Source organism: Callithrix jacchus, chromosome 10 (assembly GCF_049354715.1).
Source record: "Callithrix jacchus isolate 240 chromosome 10, calJac240_pri, whole genome shotgun sequence".
Lineage (NCBI taxonomy): Eukaryota > Metazoa > Chordata > Mammalia > Primates > Cebidae > Callithrix > Callithrix jacchus.
In genome coordinates this window covers 23,028,980-23,042,022 of record NC_133511.1, presented here as the reverse complement: position 1 = coordinate 23,042,022, position 13,043 = coordinate 23,028,980, and the positions used below count along the sequence as shown (strand labels likewise).

General features: G+C 41.6%; 1 protein-coding gene across 16 annotated transcripts in view; it reads right to left on the bottom strand.

Annotated features, from left to right (window-relative positions):
* GRAMD1B (GRAM domain containing 1B) overlaps positions 1–13,043 on the bottom strand; it is a 260,660-nt gene that overhangs the window by 211,883 nt on the left and 35,734 nt on the right. The window lies entirely within an intron of this gene.

The following is a 13,043-nucleotide window of genomic DNA, read 5'->3' as shown; positions in this document are numbered from 1 at the left end:
GGTGTTTTTAATGAAAATTATCGTATGTTGGTACTAGTTAGTCCTTTTTTGCTTTTTTTAGTCAAAGTCTCACTCTGTCACCCAGGCTGGAGCGTGACGGCATGACCTCAGCTCAAGCAAGTCTGCCTCCTGGGTTCAAGCGATTCTCCTGCCTCAGCCTCCAGAGTAGCTGGGATTACAGGTGCTGCCACCACACCTGGCTAATTTTTGTATTTTTAGTAGAGACAGGGTTTTACCATGTTGGCCAGGCTGGTCTCGAGCTCCTGACCTCAGGTGATCCTCATGCCTCAGCCTCCCAACGTGTTGGGATTACAGGTGTGAGCCATTGCGCCCAGCCAGTTGGTCCTTATTTGGAGAAAATGTCATCTCCTTTCTTGACAGCCTTTAAAAGAGAGTTGACTTCTCATTTGTCTTAAAAATTATAAAATGTGAGGACTGAAAGGCTTTGCTGTCATTCATTTACTCCAAAAATGAGTAAAATGAATCTCAGAGAAGTTAAACAACACTCCAGAGATCACACAGCTATGCAGTGGCAGAGCCCAAGTGAATCCAAATCTTCACCCCTAACACTCTAAAAAAAAGCAACAATGGGCCAGGCACAGTGGCTCATGCCTATAATCCCCGCACTTTGGGAGGCCGAGGCAGGTGGATCACTTGAGGTCAGGAGCTCAAGACCAGTCTGGCCAACATGGTAAAACCCTGTCTCTACTCAAAATACAAAAATTAGTCAGAAATCATTTGAACCCGGAGGCGGAGGTTGCAGTGAGCCAAGATCGCACCACTGCACTGCAGCCTGGGCAACAGAGTAAGACTCTGTCTCAAAAAAAAAAAAGGCAACAATATTCAGTTTTGGGCTGCCACCCACAGTAAGAAGGACAATGTGACCCAATATGAAAAAGAATTTAAGAAACAACACTCACCTTCTCCATGTAATGCACCCTGGTTTGATGTACTCTATTCTATTTCATTTTTCATAGTATTCTGCTCATCACTCACTAAATTCATTTTACAACCTGAAATTTTAAAACACTTCATCATAGTATTTTGCCTACTATAGCCTCTCCCCTTGTACAAGGCTAAAGTTCTCCAGATTCTTCTGCCCATAAAGAGAACGAGACTGGTCAGCTTTGGGGGACCTATTGGTCCAAAGTCACGAATTTTCTGACTCGGTACAGGCCGTATCTCCCACTGTCAAGTTTCATCTCCCTTGCAAGAGTCCAGTCCAAGCAACTCTCCTTTCCAGCCAGGGTAACCACAACAGTGCATCTCAAACACAGACCCAATTTATCTGCAGCAGCCTTGTGCCTGTCCTTGACTGGCTCTCTAACCCACAAGTTAGTAGGGATTTGCATCTCTACATAAAATAGCAAGTCCTTATCTCCTGCTGGCCCCTCTCCACTGCTGTCACTCTTCCCCTACCCTGGGAGCCTTCGAGGGGGGAGAATGGTGGCAGCTGAAGAAGAGCAGAGAAGGGTCAGAGCAGGACAAGTGGTTGGATCTGAGAAGGTCACCAGCTACATAAGTAGATGTGAACAGATGGACTGCTGGACAGTCTTAAGGCTGTAGGCAGTCTCTCTCTCTCTCTCTCCCCCCGCCCCTCTCTCTCTCACACACACACACACACAAATGCAACATATTCTCCCTTTACTTCTTAACTAATAATTTTCTCCATCATCTCTTCCCCTAATTTCTACCAAATTCTCTCTCTCTCTCTCTCATAGTTAATACGGTAGAAAGACAATTTCTTGGCTATTTTCCTTCTAACTGATAGGTTGAAACTTTCTACTCTGATTTCCCATTTTCCTGCTGAAAATCAGCAAGACAGGATTTGGCAAGAGGGTGCTTTGTGGCAGCCAGGGCTGAAAACTTCCCCACAGCAAACTGGGCACATTCCCACGACCCCCTGACAATGGGCAGAATTTCCAAGGTTGGCAGCTGAGCTCCTCTCAGGAGCAGTGCAAACCCTGCAGGCTGCATTCATCTCTTAACAATGCGTATCAACTTGCCTGTGAGGCTGAGCAGTGAAGGCCAAGAGACAGCAGAGGAAGGGGAGTCTCTCGGGTAATGCTTTGAATTTTTGTCGCTCATTTCAGATTTTCTCATAAACTATTTTTGAGACTGGGCTTGCAGGTCTGGAGTTCTGCTCCAAAAGGAGAAGATCAGAATGAAGTGAGGAGGCAAGAGAGTACCCCCCAACCCTAGCTCTGCCACCAAAGTGCCGTGTGATCGATCTTAAGTCAGTTACTTAACCTCGCTGGCTCTCATTTATCTCAATTTTAAAATGTGAGATTAGATTTTAAAAACAGCAATTAATCGGTTACCTTCAACGGTCTTTTCAATTGTTCAGAATCTAATTTATTCTCTTGAAAACAGTCAAATAAAGAAAATGAATGAAGCATTTTTTCCTTGCTTTCCCATATTGAGCACAATAGTGAGGAATCAGATACTTGTTGAAGGGAGGCATCTCTTTGAAAGTCTTCCCACAAATTAATAAAAAAGAAATGATAGAAGATTACTGTTTTGTAACATCCAGTGAATTGATGAATCTAGACATGGAACACTAACACTGCTCATACCACAAAAAGAGAGACAATCAGGCATTACGTGCTTCTCAATGAAAGAATATAACATCATCCATAATCTTGCCAAAAAGAGCAAACCTAGGCAAATAAAACTTCTCAATTCAGCAACCAATTTGCAGGAAATAAAGGGGACAGAGCACATGTTGAACTGCACTCTGAGTATGTAATCAGTAAGCTCTAAACAGTGAGAAACTCTGCATGCCAAATGTCCTAGGTTCTTTCAAGAAAATAAGTTTAACAAAAACAAAGGCATGTAAGGTGAACTTGTAGAGTTAAAGAAATTTACAAGATATGTCATTTTTTAAAAAAATTTATTTTTTGAGACGGAGTCTTGCTCTGTCACCTGGCTGGAGTGCAGTGGCATGATCTCGGCTCACTGCAACCTCTGCCGCCCAGGTTCAGAGGATTCTCCTGCCTTAGCATCTGAAGTAGCTGAGACTACAGCTGCGTGCCCCACGCCTGGCTAATTTTTGTATTTTTAGTAGAGACAGGGTTTCACCATGTTTGTCAGGCTGGTCTTGAACTCCTAATGTCAGGTGATCCACCCACCTTGGCCTTCCAAAGTGCTGGGATTATGGGTGTGAGCCACCATGTCCCCAGCCCAGGAAATGATGTATTTGTCAGGGGAATAATTGTTTTGGGGAAGAAAGAGTCTGTGTTTGGATCAGGATCCACAGAGGGCTTCTGAAGCAGCTAGCAGTTCTGTGTTCTGTGTGATCTTTCCTGTATCTGTGTTTTATTTTACAGTATGATTTTCTTTTTAAAGAGAAAGAGTATTAAATCACCTTTAATTATTTACAGAGCTAGAACGTTGGGATTCTGGGATTCCAAATCTGGAAAGCTACAGAGGTTACAGCTGTGAGGTTGCTTCTGAGGCAATGAGGAGGAAAGAGAGCAGAAAGGCTGACATAGTTCCAGGTGCAGAACTAGGTAGACCTGGCCTTGAGTCTTGACTCCGTCACTTACCATGATGCTGGGAAATTCCGCTAACCAGTCGAATCCCATTTTTCCCATCAACTACATGGAGATAGTAAGAATGCCTGCCTTGCTGCTGTGACAATGAAATGAAACAACTCCTCGGGGTTTTTAGCATAGACTCTGGCACACATCTAGTACTAAATACAGGTTGGCTAATAAAAATAACAGTGATGATGATTACCTGTGTTATTATTATCTATCTGGCTATTTGGACACCCCTAATCAGACATAAACCAGAAAGCAGAGTGCAAGAACATGGTCCTTGGCTGGGAACAGTGGCTCATGCCTGTAATCCTAGCACTTTAGGAGGCCAAGGCAAGTGGGTCACCTGAGGTCAGGAATTCAAGACCAGCCTGGCCAACATGGTGAAATCCCGTCTCTACTAAAAATACAAAAATTAGCCAGATGTGGTGGCTTACACCTGTAAGCCCAGCTACTTGGGAGGCTGAGGCAGGAGAATCACTAGAACCCGAGAAGCGGAGGTTGCAGTAAGCCCAAATCGAGCCATTGTACTCCAGCCTGGATGACAGACCCAGCCAGACTCTGTCTCCAAACACACACACACACACACACACACACACACACACAAGGGACATGGCCCTCTGGGGAGGACGTTAGTGATGAAGGTGGTTGCAGAGGGGGTAACTTCACAAGACTTCTGGCTGGCTCATGCTCACCCCCGTGCAATGTCCAATGGACATGCTGACTCCTCCATTCATTCATTCATTCCTTTTTTCTTTTCTTTTCTTCATTTTTTTTAAAGACAGGGTCTTACTCTGTCACCCAAGCTGAAGTGCAGTGGCGGGATCATGGCTCACTGCTGATTCGACCTCCCAGGCTCAAGCTATCATTTCATCTCAGCTGTCTGAGTATTTGGGACTGCAGGCACATGCCACCACACCTGGCTAATTTCCTTGTCTTTGTTTTTATTATTTTTTTGGTAGAGACAGGGTCTCGCTATGCTGTCCAGGCTTTCGATATAGTCTTCCTCCCGCCACCCCTGCCACCACACTAAACATTAAACTTGGCTTTTCCCGCAGCCATCCTCATCAAATCAGTCTGGCGCCCTGCCTGTCCTTGGTTCTTCCAGTCTCCAGGTGCAGGAATTCTCAGTGCAACACTTGCTGTTTCCATCAGACACTGGGGCCACTTTGTGTGAGGGAGGCCATCGGGATAAGCAAATGCCCGTGGGAGGCAGGAGGGTCTAGAGGTTAAGTGCATGTGCTCTGCATAGGGTCAACAGCCCACACCTGCCTGCTGAGTGACTGTGGGGATGAGGTCCAGCGTGAACACAACAGGCTGTGGCACCTGGGAGCACCACACATGCCAGGAGTCACCCAGATGCTTCTAGCAGAATGGCCAAATACCCTCTGCTCTTCTTACTTTAATTTCTTGGGAGGGAGGGAAGGAGGGAAGGAAGCAGAGAAGAAAGGAGAGAAGAAGGGAGGGAGGGAGGAAGGGGGGAAAGTAGAAGAATCTTGTGCCATCTGGGGCTACAGCTGAATCCATCTTCCTTCATGTTACTGTTGAAACAAGTTCATTATATCTGCATGACAGTGGGCAAGTAACCTAACCGCATTGTGCCTTCATTTCTTCGTCTAGAAAATGGAAATAAGAGAACTTACTTCATATGGTTATTTGGGGGTTTAAATGTGTTTAACTTGCTTTCAATAATGACTGGCATATTGTTAAAAAAGAGAGAGAGAGCATGCTCTGTTTTCAGATCTTCTGAGTTCAGATATTAGCTTCTTCCCTTATTAGTTTGATAAACTTAGAGAAGTTGTTTCATCCCTCTATATTTTTGCTTTTTCATGTATAAATTGAGGGTAGTAATAACACCCAGCTCTCTGCTCAGCAAAGAAACTAATCAATAAAATACAGAGGTAATGTATGGAATGACAGAAAATATATACAAACTATATACTACAGACTGAATATTGTGTTTACCCATAATTCATATGTTGAAATCCTAACCCCCATACAATGGTATTAGGATGTGGGTCCTTTGGGAGGAGGTAAGTTCATGAGGGTGGGACCCTCATGATTGAATTGGTGTCCTTATGAAAGAGACCCCAGAGAGCTCCCTTACCACTTCTGCCACATGAAGACACAGCAAGAAGATGGCCATCTATGAACCAGGAAGCAGGCCCCCACCAGACACCAAATCTGCCTACATCTTGCTTTTGGACTTCCAGCCTTCAAGACTATGATAAATAAATTTCCTTTTTTTTTTTTTTGAGATGGAATTTCACTCTTGTTGCCCAGGCTGGAGTGTAATGGCGTGATCTCAGCTCACTGCATCCTCTGCCTCCTGTGTTCAAGAGATTCTCCTGTCTCAGCCTCCTGATTAGCTGAGATTTTTACAAGCACATGCCACTATGCCTGGCTAATTTTTGTATTTTTAGTAGAGGCAGGGTTTCATCATATTGGTCACACTGATCTCAAACTCCTGACCTCAGGTGATCCGCCCACCTCGTCCTCCAAAAGTGCTGGGATTACAGGCGTAAGCCACCGTGCCTGGCCAAAATTCTATTTTTTATAAGGCATCCAGTCTATGGTATTCTGTTATAGTACCCAAGTTGGACTCAGACACCACATATCCGATAAAAGGTTAATATACAAAATATATAAGGAACTCCTACAACTCAATAGCAAAAATAACCCAATCACAAAAAGAACCAAAGACATTAACAGACATTTCTTTAAAGACATACAAATGGCTACTGAGTATGTGAAAAAGTGCTCACCATCACTAATCATTAGAGAAATTCAAATCAAAACAGCAAGGAGATATTACCTCCCAAAGGTTAGGAGGCTGCTACAAAGCAAAAACAAATCCAAGGGCTGGTGCAGTGGCTCCCATCTGTAATTCCAGCCCTTTGGGAGGCTGAGGCAGCCAGATCACTTGAGGTCAGAAGTTTGAGACCAGCCTGACCAACATGGCAAAACACCATCTCTACTAAAAATATAAAAATTAGCCAGGCGTGGTGACATTGGGGGTGGTGTACATTTAATTCCAGCTACTCGAGAGACTGAGGCAGGAGAATCCTTGAAACCGGGAGATGGAGGTTGTAGTGAGCCGAGATCATGGCACTGCACTCCAGCTTGGGCAACAGAGTGAGACTCCATCTAATAAATAAATAGACAAATAAATAAAAAAGATAAGTGTTGTTATGGTAAGGATGTGGAGAAAAGGGAACTCTTGGACACTGCTGGGGAGAATGTAAATTTGTGCAGCCACTATGGAAAATATTATGGAGGTCCATAAAAAAAATAAAACTACTGTATGATCCGTCAATCCCACTCCTGGCTATTTATCCAAAAATAACTGAAATCAGGATCTCAAAGAGATACCTGCATTTCCATGTTCACTGGAGCGCTATTCACCATAGCCCAGACATGGAAGCAACCTAAACGTCTCTCAGTGGATGAACGGATAAAGAAAATGTGGTAGACTTAAATACAATGGAATATTTTTCAGCCTTTAAAAAGAAATCTGTCGTATCATTTGGGACAACATGGATGAACCTGCAGGACCTTATGCTAAGTGAAATAAGCCAGGCACAGAAAGACAAATAAATACTGCATGATCTCACTTACATGTGAAATCTAAAAAAGTCAAAGTCATAGAAACAGAGAATAGAATGCTGGTTGCCAGGGGCTGGGGGAGAGGGGAATGAGGAGCATAAGTCAAGGAGTACAAGGTTTCAGTTATACAAGATAAATAAGTCCTAGACAGCTACTGGGCAGCATAGTGCCCATAGTTAACAATACTCATACTAAATAAAAATTTTTTTTAGTATGCATACTCAAAAATTTGCTAAGAAGGTAAACATTATGTTGTTTCCTTATCTCACACACACAAATCATAACAAAAGAGGGTGGGAGGAAACTTTTGGAGACAATTGACAGATTTATGGCACAGATTGTGGTGATGATTTCACAGATGTATACTTATCACTAAACTCACTGAGTTATACACATTACACCTGATCTTAACCAAAAGGCCGAGAAGCGATGAACTGTATACATTAAATATACAGCTTTTTGTATGTCGAGCATACCTCAATAAAGTTGTTTTTTAAACAAGTTATTCAAATAAAAAAAGAAAATATATGAATGGCCAATAAACACATGAAAAGAAACTTAATGATTAGTCATCAGGGAAATGTAAATAAAACCGCAATAGGATACCACTACACACCTATTAAAATGGGTAAAATAAACAAATTTGACAGGCCAGGCACGGTGGCTCACACCTGTAATCCCAGCACTTTGGGAGGATGAGGCAGGCGGATCATCTGAGGTCAGGAGTTCAAGACAAGCCTGGCCAACATGGAGAAACCCCATCTCTACTAAAAATACAAAGTTAGCCAGGCACACGCCTGTAATCCCAGCTACTCAGGAGGCTGAGGCAGGAGAATTGCTTGAACCTGGGAGGCAGAGATTTCGGTGAGCAGAGATTGCGCCATTGCACTCCAGCCTGGTTACAGGAGTGAAACTCTGTCTCCAGACAAAAAAAAAAAAATGACAATACTAAGCGGTAACAAGGATGGGGAACAACTGAGATTCTCATGCACTGCCTTTGGGAGTATAATTTGATAAAAGTATGCTGTGGTTTGAATGTGTCCCCCAGATTTCATGTGTTCAAAAATTAATCCCGAAATTCATATATCAATCTATTGGAAGGTGGGCTTTTGTGAGGTGTTTAGGATTAGATAAGGTTATTAGGGTGAGCTCTTATGATGCAATTGGCAGCTTTATAAGAAGAGAGACCTTATCTGGAGCACTCTTGCTTTCTTACCATGCAACGCTCTCTGCCACATTATGACACAGCAAGAAGGCCCTTACCAGAGCCTTCTTGAACTTAACTTTCCAGCCCCCAGAACTGTAAGAAATACAGTTTTATACTTTTCTTTATAAATTATCCAGTCTGTGGTGTTTTGTCATGGTAAGAGAAAATGGACTAAGATAAAGCACTTTGGAAAAATAGTAGTTTTTTAAACATACATTTACTATATGACGGAGTAATTTGACTCCTAAGTATTTTCTCTAGAGGAATTAACTCATGTCTATGCAAAGATTTGTACCTAAGTATTTATAGCATTTTAATTTGTAATAGCCCAGAATTAGAAAGAGTTCATCTACAGATGAATAGATAAATTATGGTATATCCAAACAATGGAATACTCCTCATTAATAAAAAGGAACAAGCTACTGTTATTTGCAGCAATGTAGATGAATCTCAAAACCATCATATATGCTGAGGGTAAGAGTCCATATTGGAAAGTACATATTCTATGTACATATATATGAAATTCTAGGCTGGGTATGGTGCCTCACTCCTGTAATACCAGCACTTTGGGAGGCCAAGGTGGGAGGATTGCCTGAGACCAGGAGTTCAAGAGCAGTCTGGGCAACACAGCAAGACTGTCTCTACAAAAAATAAAAAAATTAGCCAGGTGTGGTGGTGCACTCTGGGGTCCTAGCTACTTGGGAGGCTGAGGCAGGAAGATCATTTAAGCCTGAGAGGTTGAGGCTGCAGTGAGCCATGACTGCACCTCTGCACTCCAACCTGGGTGAGAAGCTGTCTCAAAAAAAATTTTTTTTAATCTAGAATAAGCAAAATGAATCTAGTGACAGCAAATCAATGTTGGCTGGGTCAAATATTTTTGTTTTTGCTTTGTTTTGTTTTTTAATTGAACGAAGAGAAGCACAGGAAAAAATTTTAGGGTAATAAAAATATTCTGTATTTTGGTGTTATAAAATGTATACATTTGTCAAAACTCGTCAATCTGCATTTTATTATATGTAAATTATACCCCAATGAAGTTGAATTAAAAAATAGTACTCAGCTTGCTGATTGGTATCAATATGGGTTAAGATGATACAAGTAAAGATCTTGCCTCACACAAAGTATTCAATTAATATTAGCTATCATTATTCCCCTAATGCCAGATAATTAGCAAAGTTTCTGTTTTTCCCTCTCTGCCTAAATTGAGCAAAATGCACAAAATATTTCAACAGGAAACCCCAGTCTGTAGCAAAGTCCTTGTCTCTAGGCACCAAGATATTCTCACAGACCACAGAGTAAAATCCCTGTGGTCAAAGACAGGCAGTTCTCTCTGGATCCATCACACTTGGGGTGGGAGAAGCAGCAGAGCAGTGGCACATGTGGCACAGCACTTCTAAGTCATAAGGAAATAGAAGTGCATATGGGGAAGCAGCAAGAGGACTTTTCCATGGAGGTTTCAGGTGTGTCAGGGAAGCCAGAGGAGTAGCAAGGAGAGTGAAGGAAACCTTCCTCTGTAGCAGAGCTGCGTCCATTCATTAACCCCAGACTCAGTTTTTCAAAGAATGACCAAGCCATTACTACTAATAAATAGATTAGTCTTTTCAGGCTTTATCCTAGTTGCCTTTTATCTCTGATACCTCCTTTGAGTTTCCCAACAGTTCTGCAAGACAGAACATATTTAAAAAGGGTGATCCTATTTCACAGACGAGAAAAAGAAACTTACCTGTGATCACTGAGTAACTTAGGTCTCTTCATTACCCACCCAGGGCTCCTTGGTTGAACACAGGGACTTTCATCCTTGGCTACTCTTTGGAATCACTTGAAGAGCTTTCAAATATACTGATGCCTGGGTCTCACTCAGCTGATTCTAATCTTTTTGGTGTGAGATGCAGCCTGGACTTTGAAATTTCTAAACACGACTTCATTGGTTGGGATGTACAGCTAAGATTGAAAAACACTACTCAAGCATATGTAAATGCTTGGATAAGTAAAACCTACACATCTCCTGGGGAAACTCTGATATTTTCTTTGTCCTTTTTGGTGAGGAAGGTAAATAAGGAAAAGAAACCATACAAACATTCACTTTTTTATTATTATTATTGGGAATGAGGGCAGGCATAATTTGGCTCTATACTGAAGGGATGTATTGGAAACTTGCGGAATGTAAAAAGGGAAACATAAGCCCTTAAAGAAAGGAGAATTCATGTTTCCCTGCATACATTCCCCAATTTTACTCTGTAATCTTATTTAATTTTATTTGTGTTTAGCTGAGAAAGAAAACCAATTTTAATAAAGAAGACTTTCCTTAGTATGGAAATCAATATAATAATATCTTTGCAGAAATTTTCGTTCCCAGAATGTGTTTTATTTTATTAAGCTAGAATTTATTAAGAACCTAAAAACATCCAGTCATTCATGCAACCTTTATTGAGATCCGTGCTAAATGAGTATGATATAGTCCTATATTTAGGAGATTATAAACTTGTAGGGGAGATACTATGTTTCAAATGCTTGTCCCCTCCAAATTTCATTTTGAAATTTAATCATAACAGTATTAGGAAGTGAGAATCTTAGGTGATTAGGCCATGAGGGCTCCCCACCATGGGTGGGATTGGTATAAAATGGTGAGTTTGGCACTCTCTTGTTCTCCTTTCTGTCTCTTCCACTCTTCTGTCAAGTGAGGAACAGGGTTCCTCCCCGCCAGAGAAGACAATGCTCAAGTCACCATCGTGGAAGCAGAGACCAAACCCTTACCAAACACTAAACCTGCTGGCACCTTGATCTTGAACTCCCCAGCCTCTAGAACTGTGAGAAATAAACTTCTCTTGTTTGTAAATTACACAGTCTGTGATATTTGTTTATAGCAGCACAAAATGATTTAAAACTGGGAACAAGACAGGTACATAAATAACTACCAGAAAATGTTTATGCTAACTTCATGAACATACTTAGAATGGAGCTTAGCACATAGAAAGTGTTTAAGAATTATCGAAGAAAAATAAAAAGGAGGAAAGGAGAGGGATGGGTGAAAGAAGGGAAGGACGGAAAAGGTAAAAAATACTATGGAGGTTTCAAGATGAAACATCACAATGTGCTGGAAGGAGGCTGTGATTATAGCCTTGGAGGGAAATTTGGAGTCCACAAATATGGAATGAGAGAAGCCCTTCCATTTGGAGGGAATAGTATATGCAAAAGCAAGAGTATGTTAAAGCCTGGCCATGTTTGAGAAATACAAAATGGTATCACTGGATAGAGCAGAAGGAATCTCAATGCTGATAGTAAGAGAGAAACCTGTAAGCTAGAAATCTCTGTTGCCAATAGAAAAAAACGGACAGAATAATGTTCTTATTCTTCATGGCAGGCAAAAGAATCACCAGTCGTCCTGGTTTTCTTAAGACAGTATTAATTTACATGTCTGGTTCACGCGTAATTGTTAATAGCATCTCACTTCATTCTCGAAATTGCTCTGGTTTGGATAATAAATTGTATGATTATCTTAGCAACAAGAAACCTTTAAACTATTTTTTAAAAATCAGAGTGCAAAAAAGTAGAATAAGGATGACCTTTTCAGAGTGGTATTTTACCAAGATTCATCAGGCAGTTGTACGGGATTTGCAGCAGAAAGAGAAAGAAATTGGATAGAAATGGGAAGATCATTCAGAAATTATAGGTTTACTGCAGTGAAAGATAGAAAGCGCCTCAGTTGAGGAGCTGGCCAAATGTGGTAGGCAGCCCATGAGACAGCTCCAACAATCCCCACCTTCTGGTGTTCAAGCCTGTGTAGTCCCCTTCCACACTGAAAAGGGTGGACCTGTGTAACCAATAGGATATTACAGAGGCAACAGAATGTGACTTCTGTGGGGAGTTTAAAAAAAAAAAAACACTGTGGCTTTCTCAGTTTCTCAGATCATTCATTCTGGGAGAAGCCAGTTAACATGGTCTTAGGGTCCTCAAACAGCCCAAGGAAAGAGGCACGTGGTGAGAAACTGAGACCTATCATTCCCAGCATGAATTTGCCAGCCCTGTGAGTGTGCCATCTTGGAACTGGATTCTCCAGCCCCAGTCAATGCTCCAGATGACTGCAGCCACAGTTGCCATGTAAGCACAACCTCTTGAGAGGGTGCAGGCTAAAACCACCCTGTCAGGCTTCTCCCAAAACACAGATTCTATGTGCAATAAACCATAGCTACTAATGTTTTAACTTGCAGGTTCTGGGTAATTTGTTATGTGGAAACACACAGTAGACCTTAGAAACAAAAATGAAAGGATAAAGATAAATTGCATAGGGAAAGCTAAAGTAACTGGCATTTGGGTCTCCCTCCCCGTGCTTTCCCTATTAACTGTGTGTTATCAGGGAAATTACTTAACGTATTGGAGTCTTGATTTCCTCATCTGTAAAATACCCAGGCCTGACTAATGATCTTCAATGTCCCTTCTAGCATCCAAATTAAATGATTTCATTATTCTAAAAGCTCATTTATTAGTCACGGAGCAGGGTTTAGAAATTATCATATTATCTGGAGAGCATTCTGAGTATCTGGCTTCATCCTGTTCAACAATCTTATCAATGACTGAATTGAAGATACGAAAGGTATTCTTATCAAATCCAAAAGCGATATGAAACTCAGAAGGAAAGCAGTCACAGTGGTTGAAGTAAAATGCCTAAAAATCTTGAAATTAACAAACAA